The sequence below is a fragment of the Patagioenas fasciata genome, chromosome 5 (assembly GCF_037038585.1).
Source record: "Patagioenas fasciata isolate bPatFas1 chromosome 5, bPatFas1.hap1, whole genome shotgun sequence".
NCBI classification, from domain to species: domain Eukaryota; kingdom Metazoa; phylum Chordata; class Aves; order Columbiformes; family Columbidae; genus Patagioenas; species Patagioenas fasciata.
The window spans coordinates 71,284,821-71,295,210 of NC_092524.1; the positions used below are offsets into that span (position 1 = coordinate 71,284,821).

A 10,390-nucleotide genomic window follows, 5' to 3' on the forward strand; every position below is an offset into this window, starting at 1 on the left:
CTGCATCACTTGATGCTGTTGTTGCTGCCTTTGCAAGCAATACATCAACTTTCTTGAATTCCGTCCCCGTGTAATGAGACAAGCTGTTATGACAGCCAGACATATGCATCCAGCACCTACAGAGCTCGGAAAACCACCTGTTTGGGTTCCTTCGTCAGTTAATGGATTACAAAGGAAATAAAATACAGTGCTTTCTCCAGGCAAAATGCTTTAGAAGGTGCCAATGGTTTCAAAGGTTTCTATAAGCTTGTTTTTTCGCTTAGTCAGTAAGGACTAGGTTTAATAAAAAAGGAACATAAATGAACTAACAAGAAATGAGCGGCATTCTGTGGGTGCGTGTGACCGTGTGGTCGCTCATGGGCAGCGGGGGTCAGGAGAACCGCTCAGGACAGCTCTGCGTGAGCCTTCCCGGGGCACCGCTCCACGAACCACCGCGCTGTGGGTGAGCAGGGGCAGCCAGCTCCTGGGGGCAGGTATGGGCCCCATCAAAGCACCACTCGCGGGCTCCCAGATGAGTTTTCCTGCAGAGCTGAGGGCAAGCTGTACCTAGAGACCTGGATCCCTGTGAGCACCCCAGGAGCGTGTCTGGATCCCTGTGAGCACCCCAGGAGCGTGTCTGGATCCCCGTGAGCACCCAGGAGCATGTCTGGATCCCCGTGAGCACCCCAGGAGCGTGTCTGGATCCCCGTGAGCACCCAGGAGCATGTCTGGATCCCTGTGAGCACCCCAGGAGCGTGTCTGGATCCCCGTGAGCACCCCAGGACCGTGTCTGGATCCCTGTGAGCACCCCAGGAGCGTGTCTGGATCCCTGTGAGCACCCAGGAGCGTGTCTGGATCTCTGTGAGCACCCAGGACCGTGTCTGGATCCCCATGAGCACCCAGGACCGTGTCTGGGTCACCGTGGGCTCTGCTCCTGGCCGGGGATGGGGCCAGCACAGTCAGATTGTACCCTCAGCTCTATCGGAGACCAGTCCTGCTGGGCTGTATAACGTATGTATCCCCACTGCTCATGTATATGTATGCATGTACGAGTGTATTTATACACTACATGCATTTGAAGGAAAGAGTTGAAATTCTGCAGTCTGTGGTGTGGTGGGTGGTGGCAGCTGAGAATTTCAGAACACTCGAGAAGTTTCTATTCAGCAGTTATTTTATTTCCTATTTGAGATAAAAGCCCATGGGCCCAAACACAAGAATAATATATTCTGCATGCTGAGACTTTAGCTTTTATTCAAAATATATAATTTTATAGTGAGCGACATTTTCTAGAGAGATTTATTAAGCAGCAAAAGCAGTGCCACTTAGAGTCACGTAGAAACACATTGAAGCAATGTATCTCTGAGAAGCAGGTTACTGGATTTTCAGCCAGAGATGCAGAATTTCTTCACAGGTCCCAAGCAGCCTAGGGTTGGATTAACTGTTGATTTTGTTCACCACAGTGACCTTTCCCTCAGAATGAGCCCTGAGGATTAGGTACCAGTTTGTCATAGAGCTTTGCCTTTGTCCTCTGTGCTGATAACTGCATAGCCCACCAGTGCCTCTGCATAGTTCATATTATTTGTTCCATAACTACAGATTAAAATATTCTGAAGTGGACACAAAGCAGTAGCAGCAGAGACTTGTCTGGTGTACACCATGGGGTTCCAAAGAACATCAGACATATTTCAGCTGATGACATCTTTTCCCTTCCCCAGTGACTAAATATTTCAGACACCAGCGTTTCCTCCAGGGCTGAGCCGCTGCCCCAGCAGCGACTGCTGCTCCTGCACTGGGTGTCCCCAGCCGTGTCCCCAGCCGTGTCCCCAGCCGGGACGCGCTCCAGCGTGGCCTGGCCAGCAGCGAGGGGCTGGAAGGGGGCTGCCCTCACCGGTGCCCACACACTGCTTCCTCACCCCCAGGGGTTTGCTGCATCCTGGACATCTTGCCGTTCACCCGAGCTCCAGGTCCTGCTCCCAGCGGCTGCTGCTGAGCCCCTCATCCCCAGCTTCACTTTGCAGGCAATTCCTTCCTGTTCTGTCCTGCTCTGCTCCCAAAAAATATGGAACTTTCCATTTGTCCCCGCTGAAGCGGACACCGGCTTTTCCACATCTTTTTTCCAGTTCATCTGGTTGAAGACGGGCCAGAAAATTTCCTCCAGAGCCTCCGGCACCCGCTGCAGAGAACTGAGACAGGACATACTGTTTCTCCAAATGACATGCAGCCTCATGTTAAAAAGCTCAGACAATAAGAATCCATCCACATCTCTGGGAAGAGGCTGGATGAAGCGGGCTTGCAGGTCACCCAGCCCTCTCCCAGGCTCGTGTTTTGCCTGCAGACGCGGCAGCCGGTCGCGGTCGCTGCCTGCGCTGCTGCGCACCCGGGTTCCACGCAGCCTCCGGGTACCTGCAGCGGGCACTGATTCACCCTTCTTCTGAAATGCAGATTCTTCAGAGCCCTCTGCATTTTGAAGCTCTTTCTGAATCACTTGTTTTTAATTTTTCACTAGTCCAAGTGAGATAAAAGTAGTTACTTCTTATTACTAAGAAATTACTTCTCCTCCTCAGTCCCCTCGGTAATTCAGCAGAGCGAGCTAAGGGCAGCCCTGCCGCCCTCCACCAGCACACGAGCATCCTGACGCTGACTCCACGGCAGCATGTTTGCGTACGCTGCACGTTAAACATCCGCCGCCAGAGAAGATGAGTTTCTTAAGCCCTCTGGCCCACAACGGTATGGCAATGCTTAAAGAGTTACAGGAAATTCTCTAAAAAGTGACTTTCTTCAACAGCCCTGAGCAAACCGTGTTTCTGCAGGACCCCGAGGCTGAGCCTGCAGAACAGGGGGTGACGCCACCCTCGTGCTACCCTGAAAAACAAGAGCAAGATGAATGAGTGACCGCCCTTAACCTCCAAGGCTCACAGCTTTCTGACCCAAAACCACAGTGGGGTAAAAAGGAAACAGTTCAAGGGCAAATGCCAGGTCAGTTACCAACCCACCACGCAGACGCTCTTTGAAAGTAATTCTTCTACATAGCTGGTATTTTATATCGAGATGGGTTATTTTTCGCTTGCGCAGCGTGTAGCTGTTCAGAGAAGAACCTGTTTTTCCTCACAAGAGTTACACAGTGACAGAATTTTCTTACAATTCAGTGCACAAAGATTAAGATTTTAGTTGGCATAAAGTGAGAAATTAGTCCAATTTGCACAGTAATTAGTGGTTCCAGGTGCCACAGGTGCTGCTCCCTGTGCTCACTATGCCCCATTTCCTCGGGGCGTTTTCGGCTCTGCAGCATTAACCTCGCCGTGCCCGTAGTCTCTAGCAGGTTCCATTTATCTCTGCTGAGGCTGCTCCCTTCAGCCCCTGAGCTCTGCTGTGCGGAGGCTTTCACGCTTTTTGCGTGATGTTGGTGACTGGTTTCTTACCCATTCAGTTTATTTTAGATGTCTTTAAAAATCACTTCAATCACTCCGCTTCTGACAGAACTCATCTCTGACGTGTGACTGGACCAGCTCAGTGACCCAGCAGAATCATCGTCTCAGCGGTGGATGTTTGATATCGCTCCAGGACTCTTGTCCTGCCGACTTTCCCTGCCAGGACGGGAACACAGCACAGAGGACCTGGTGGACACACTGGATTGTGACTTCTGCAGCACCGAGAGAAGCGGTGCTGGCAGCCCGGGCAGGACCGCAGGGCACCCTTCAGAGACCCTGCGAAGCCCCAGGGCCGCGCTCCTGTCTGTCCCCATCTGCCCTTCAGTGGTCATGGTGGCACAAAGTGTCCTGCTGTGCAGTTTTCTTGCAGATTTGTGTTGCTGTGATTTCAAAGCACAAGTCTGGTTGTCATACTCTGTGCCAAAGCCAGGCTGATACAGCATCACAGCTCTCCTCATGCTGATATTTGCGGCAAACCTCTGATCAGAGTGACCACCAACTATTCATAGTGTTCTGTAACACTTCAATTTATGCACAACTAAAGTGTAATTATTGCCAAACACCCTTTTGTGGAACAGCCACCTCGTAAGCTCTGGTTTAGCTCAAAAGAGGAAGGCTGAAAAATCCACCCCTGACCGGGCAATGAAACCATCTTTGATTATCATCTCTAGAAGTGCCACCAGTTGCTACATGGAAGGCGATAACCGAAGAGCAGTGCACGGAAAAGCCTGTCTCTGTGCTGTTTTTGGTTGTGAAGCGGCTCTGGCATCACCAGGCTGTCATGAGACGATGAGCAGTTTCCGCAGCGTGTCTGGGTGGCAGACCCACGATGGGAAGCCTGCAGAGCTGCTCAGCTGACGGCGCTGGAGGTGTCGCTTTGGTTCGGTTCGACTCTCACCGTGTCCCTGGGTGAGCTCAGCCACACGAACCGTGGAGCCACAGAACACTCTCCCAGAGCCTGGAACAAGGAGCAGCCTGCAGACGTTGCATCGCCCACGTTTGCCATCTTTTGTTTCTAGAGCACGACAATGGCTGCAGAATGCTGGATCTCTGAGAACACGTCTCATCTCCGAGAACATGTCTCATCACGCCAACAACAATAACCAGTCCCCTGCTTTGGCCACTAAGCTGGAATCAATTGAGGGGAAAAGCACTGGTGTCTGTTGTCTCACACTTGTTCAAGAATCCACTCCAAAATGTCGCTATCTTCTAAACAGATTATACACCCAACCCCCAAAAAGTCTCACAAAGCGGTTTAGCCAGCTGATAAGTTCCAGAAAGACGAGCCAGAGTCTTAACAAGTGGGGTCACAAAGCAGAAGGACATGGAGTGTTCTGCTCCCCAGGGTCAGGAGGAGTTTGGACACTGCCTGGTGCAAAGTCCAAACTGATTCTCCACCCGTTACTCTTCCCACGAAGTGACCCAGATGTCCAGGGCTGTCCGGATCTTGGCACAGAGAACTACGTAAACGTTTTTAAAGATACCCAGTGGGAAAAACAAGGCTGTCGTCATGGCTGCAGCGGAGTGTCCAGAGTCAACTGCCTCCCAAACCAGGCGCTTGCAGAGGTGCCTCCTGCCTGACTTGTCTGGGACTGGGCACCCCAGCAGCAGGGTCTGCCCTTTGCCGCTGCTTTTGCGTTGCTGGAGCACTTCAGCTGTCAAAGAGGCCACGGGAAGCACAATGCTGCTGAAAACCCACACATTAGGAGACGACACCAAGGTACATGTGCGCCGTGCTGGATCTGTTCTCCTGCCTGCGGCTGTCAATACTTGCTGGTACAATTGATTCCATCAGGGTGATGCTGACAGATATAGATCGTTCCCAAGAACAGCAGATGCATGTGATCTAGCAGTTTTCATACCAGACTTCCTTTCCCAAATCAGAACATAGGTTGTTTTTAAAAAAGAGCAATGCAGTTAAGAGCTGAACACGCTATTACAGGCATCATCCCTGCTCTCCAGTATGTGTGCTCAGCCTTCGAGAGCTGCAAACAAGCCAGAGGCAAGCAGCAAGAAGTCCACATCAGGATAGCAGGGAGGAGCTTTGGAGTTGCCTCTTTCCTAAAGAATAGCATTACAATTAAACATTTAAGCATTTTCCAAATCTGGTTTTCTAGGTTTCACATAACAGAAATTCTGCACAAAGGCCACATCAGTTAAAGACAGAAACCAGCATTATTTATCAAGGTCCCACTTTCAGACAGGTACATACTAGTCCTCAATCTGCTGCAGGAGAGCAAGTGGCAGACCCCCTCTGTGCAAATGAAACGCCAGCCCACCCACCCATTTTAGTCCCTTCTTTTGCCAGACCTGTGGTTACCTTGGCTCCACCAGGTCTCCTGCTGCTCTGCCACCTTCCCACAGGGCAATGTCTGGAGGAGGCGCCAACAAACCCCACGGTTTCTCCGGGCAGCAAGGCCGAGGGCTGGCTGCACAGGGAGCCGGGCGGGACGGAGCCGGGCTCTGTGCGTCCTCTGCCATGCTCTGCAGGAGCAGCCGCAGCGGGAGATCGCGCTCCGTGTTCCCTGGGCAGAGCTGGCAGCGGCGCCTGAGCCCAGCACCCGCGGGCACAGAGCACCCGAGGGCAGCTCAGCCTCGGGCTGCCTTCAGCTCCCAGGGTGGGAGGTGGGATGAGGGTCTGATCCGCGCCCTGCAGAGCTGCTGCACGGGCACCGGGCTGCCGAGGATCACCACACGTGCATTCAATACGCTTTTGATCCATTTGGGGTTGGCTGGTTTGTTTTTCCAGTCATTAACGGGATCACCTGAAGACTGAAAGGAAATCCGAAAAATTAGTTTAAATGACCTTCAAGGAAATGTGAACTGCTCCAGCAAATCTGCCTTGAGTTTCCACCACGAGCTGGTGAGCAGGCAGATGAAGCGCAGGATTGTCATGCACCGATATCTACACATCAAATTATCCATCTTAATTGGTATCTAACGCTTTGCAATATTTGTTAATTTTATAATAATATATTCTTTTTTTTTCTCTCGTGGAAGCAAACAGCATTGAAATATTAGAAAATGAAATAAGAAAAAGGATATGTTATGCTTCTTGTCGTAAGAATACTCACTGGAGACACACAAAGTTTTAATGTTAATGTCTCTGCATCACTACTCCCTGCATGCGAAAATAGGTTTGGAAATGCTTGAAAGGTTAAAGCTTTTGCAAATTATGAAACCAGACCATTTTGGAGCTATAAATCCTGCTCATCTGGGATAGTTGTTCTGGTGTAAAACCTCATGTTTTCTTGAGAGACTGAGCTGAATATTTATGCTTAGCACATCAAACAGGCGGAAGGCACAGAGGTTCACTTGTCTGCAGTGGGTGTTTAAGAGTATTCTGTTGATAATTAAATCTAGAAATTATAATGAGTCACTTATCCAAACTGAAGGGCCCAGTTTCTCCCCATTTGCCTTTCCAGTGCAGGACTGGTGTTAGCTCAGCGGTTGCCCTGGAGCAATGGCTTTGTAAATCCAGCTCTTGTAATTTACGATTTGATTACGCCCCGCGCCTCCTGCAGGCCCCCTTCTCCGCGGGGGCAGAAGCTCCTCAGACAGGTGCACCTGCTGGTGCAGGAGCTGCTGAGCCAGGACATCCGACTCTGGAACCACCCGCCGGCCGCCAAAGCCCCAGAGCCCGCGAGGACCAGCCCTGTGCACCGGAGGGTTTGCGGTGGCACGGGGTGGGTGGTACCAGCAGCTTCGTCACAACTCTCAACTTGTTATGAAGGGAAATAGATGTCCCTTGCCCAGAGGAGAGCCGGGGGGAGCACAGGGACCGCGAGCGAGGTCTTGAGCCAGCAAATTCTGACCAGCGACTGAGGAGGCGTTTGAGGACGGCATGGGTGCCAGGTGCGGTGAGAATACTGGTTCCATGTCTGAGACCGGTGCGCAAAGGCCTTTGGGAGGCTGGTGAAGCACAGCCAGTTGTGATCAGCAAGCAGGGATGGTGTTGTTGCCGGGAAGCACCTGAGGAGGCCACCTCTCTGGTTCGGGCCACGCGGCGCCGCCCGGGCTGAGCCGAGGGCTCCGCGGCAGCGCCCGCAGCGCAAACCCGTCCGGCACGGGCAGCAGCGCCGCGCGACCCCAGCCTGCCCAGAGCTCCCCGCCGCTGCCCGAAACGCAGCCCCGCTCGCCCTGCGCCGCACCAGCCCTGCATGTTTCACAGGCCGTGCCAGCACCTTCGCTCTCACACAAGCAATTCTGTAGAAGCCTCCTGGCTTTTGCCAAATACGGTTTTCTGTGGTTTTCATTTCTTCTTAAATAAACACCTTCCTCATCTAGTGAAATGAAATCCAAAGAGGGAAAAAAAAAAAGAAACAAAACAAAACAAACAAACAAAAAACCCAAAAAACAACAACAAAAACCCCACACCCACCAGCCTCTCCACAAACCCCTCCAACAACCAGCACGTATTTCTGGCTCTTGTGACTCTCATAAGTCGGAGCAGAATGTATAGATTTATCGATTTGGTTGTTGCAGGGGGATTTGTAAACATTCTCTTGGCTCAGAGCAGGCTTTCAGCATCTCTCCTGGTCTTACTGTTGCTTTCCAAGCCAGAAACGTAATAATTCAAGCCTCTGTTTGGGAAGTTTAACCTGTCATGTACCGCCGTGTCCCTTCTGCCGCTCCTGGACTTTCCGGTTCAGATTTGGGGAACACAACAGCCCGCTTCTCCCTGGTTTGTCTTCCATATCCTGCCTCTCATTCACCTTAACAGAACACGAGCAGAATGCATACACTGAAAAGTATCCGAATACTGAAAAATCACACCTACATGTCACACTGAAAACAAACGCTTCCTTTCAAAACCGCATCCGCTCACCTGCAGAACAAACTCCGCTGTTGCTGACTCCTGAGCCCCTTTCTCTTTCCCCTGCAGGCAGAGCTGACAGCACACGTCACCCTCATCCTGGCAGGTGACGTGGAGCAGCGATGGGGCACCCAGAGACTGACACCGGAAAACAAAATCATATTTAATTCACAAAGGAACATTTAATGCCCCTGCCAGTGATGCAGTTGGTGTTGTATTGCAGAACAACAGAAACAAAGACCTTTTTTTGTTACTGCTGGGAACAGAACCCACCTGTGGCATCTTGCCAGGGGTCACTGCTTCCCAACTGGGCCCCCTAAATACACCACAACACAGAACCACTGCATCAGCCTCAAGAATTCAGATGCAGAAGTCTTGCACTGAACCCATCTCTGTGTTTTTTGCTAGGACACAAGGGATGGGGATGTAGAGTTGTTCTCGAGCCTTTCTTCTACTCTACACCTGACGACATACAGTTTCACAGAGTTTAACTCATGGGACAGACCCAGGCACGCAGTAACCAGCGCTTCTCAGGGCTGGGGATGGAGCTGAGCCGAAGAGCGACATCCTCCGCCTGGCAAAACTCCCCGCTCATCCCTGAAGTCGTCCTGCACAAGCCAACAGGTCAGGGGTTCCTCTGCCCACAGCACCAGGAGAAGGGGATTCTCAGCTCGGAACTTACCCGTCCTTTCCACCCCAAGCCCCAGAGGTGAGGATCTCCCACTGAGGCAAGGACAGAGCTGCCCGTTTGCCTGTGCGCCCCAGGCTGCTCTGGTGGGGCAGGATGGGGATGGCCACCAAACCCCCTGGCAGATGGTGACAATATGGAGCAGCGGCTGAGCGGCACAGCACCACGGAACAGCCCATGGCAGGGGGACGGTGAGCGGCACAGCCCACGGCAGGGTGACGGTGAGCACTGACGGCAGGGTGACGGTGAGCGGCACAGCCCATGGCAGGGTGACGGCGAGTGGGTGATGTAGCACTGGCCGGGGGCAGAAGCCGAGGCTGCAGGGGGTGTTTTGGTGGAGAGGCAGCCAACAGCAGAGCTGGGATGAATCACTGCCAGCTACCAGGATATCTAAAATTACATGAAACATCCACTCACAGTCTGAAGAATCACAAGCTAAGTACCAGGCAGTTTCCTCCTCAGTGCCAGGAAGCTACAGACATGAGCTGATCTGGTTTTAGCCATTTCAAGCAAAACATATTCTGATTGCCCTCCCTGGGTTGTCGCAGCAAACACCTCACCAGGCTGCGGCCACTGGCATGGGGACAGGCATCTGTCACGCGGCTCGTCCCCTGCCATCGTGCCATTCCTTTGGCTGCTCTCATGATTCTGCCTGGTATGATAAAAACATCTTGTATGTGTGTCCAACAGCCTTTCAATCATGTTTTTGAGGCCTGACGCAGATGGACCTCATTCCTGACTTGGTGAGCTGGTGGACGAACCTGCCGGTGAGGAGCAGCCTCACCTGGGACAAGTGCAGGTGTTTCGTTTTAGCACTCACACCTCTCCTGATGTGTTCAGGTTAATGAGAAAGCGTCAGTCACCAACTGTGGCCCAGGATGCAGGCAGACAGTGCTAAGCAGAGGCGACCCTGCTCCCGGTCCCCTTGTCACCGCCCTTTTCTTACCAGGTTGGTGCCATTGCGGGTGTCCGATGTCCCTGACGCGCCCCCGAGCTCCCGGGACCGGAGGCTCCGGTGGCACCGGAGCTTTGGCTGTGGCCCCGGGCTGAGCAGTCCCGGCTCTGCTGTCCCCACAGAGAGCGTTTGAAAACGTAAAACTCACTGAAAAGGGGAAAAAACAACAAAACCTGTTTAATAGAATTGCACCTCTCTGTCAAGGGGCAGAAACACAGTAATTTAACACGCAAAATCAATTATACCACGGAAATAGCAAAGCTCATGAATGCAACGTTGTTAAAAAGTGTTTTCACATGCCATGGGAAGTAGCTGTAAAAGCAGATTGTGAGTTTTTAGAAACATGGCTGTTAGCAGATGAAATCCCAGCCAGTAGTAGGCAACAGCCAAGCAGGAGCATTATCACTATCATCCTTAATTCAGGAAAACATTCTTGAAGAAATTGCTCCAGCCAAATGTGTGTAACATTTGGCTCCAATTTAAATCTCACCTAAACCAATATGTTGTAGGCAAGGCAGGATGGA

General features: G+C 51.9%; 1 long non-coding RNA gene across 1 annotated transcript; it reads right to left on the minus strand.

The window, feature by feature from the left end:
- Positions 1 to 1,132: 1,132 nt before the first annotated feature.
- On the minus strand, positions 1,133 to 10,188 carry LOC139828159 (uncharacterized). Its single transcript, XR_011739495.1, has 2 exons — positions 9,858 to 10,188; positions 1,133 to 9,301 (listed from the first exon to the last, which is right to left on the minus strand). It is a non-coding gene; the product is annotated as an uncharacterized lncRNA (long non-coding RNA).
- Between the last annotated feature and the right edge of the window lie 202 nt (positions 10,189 to 10,390).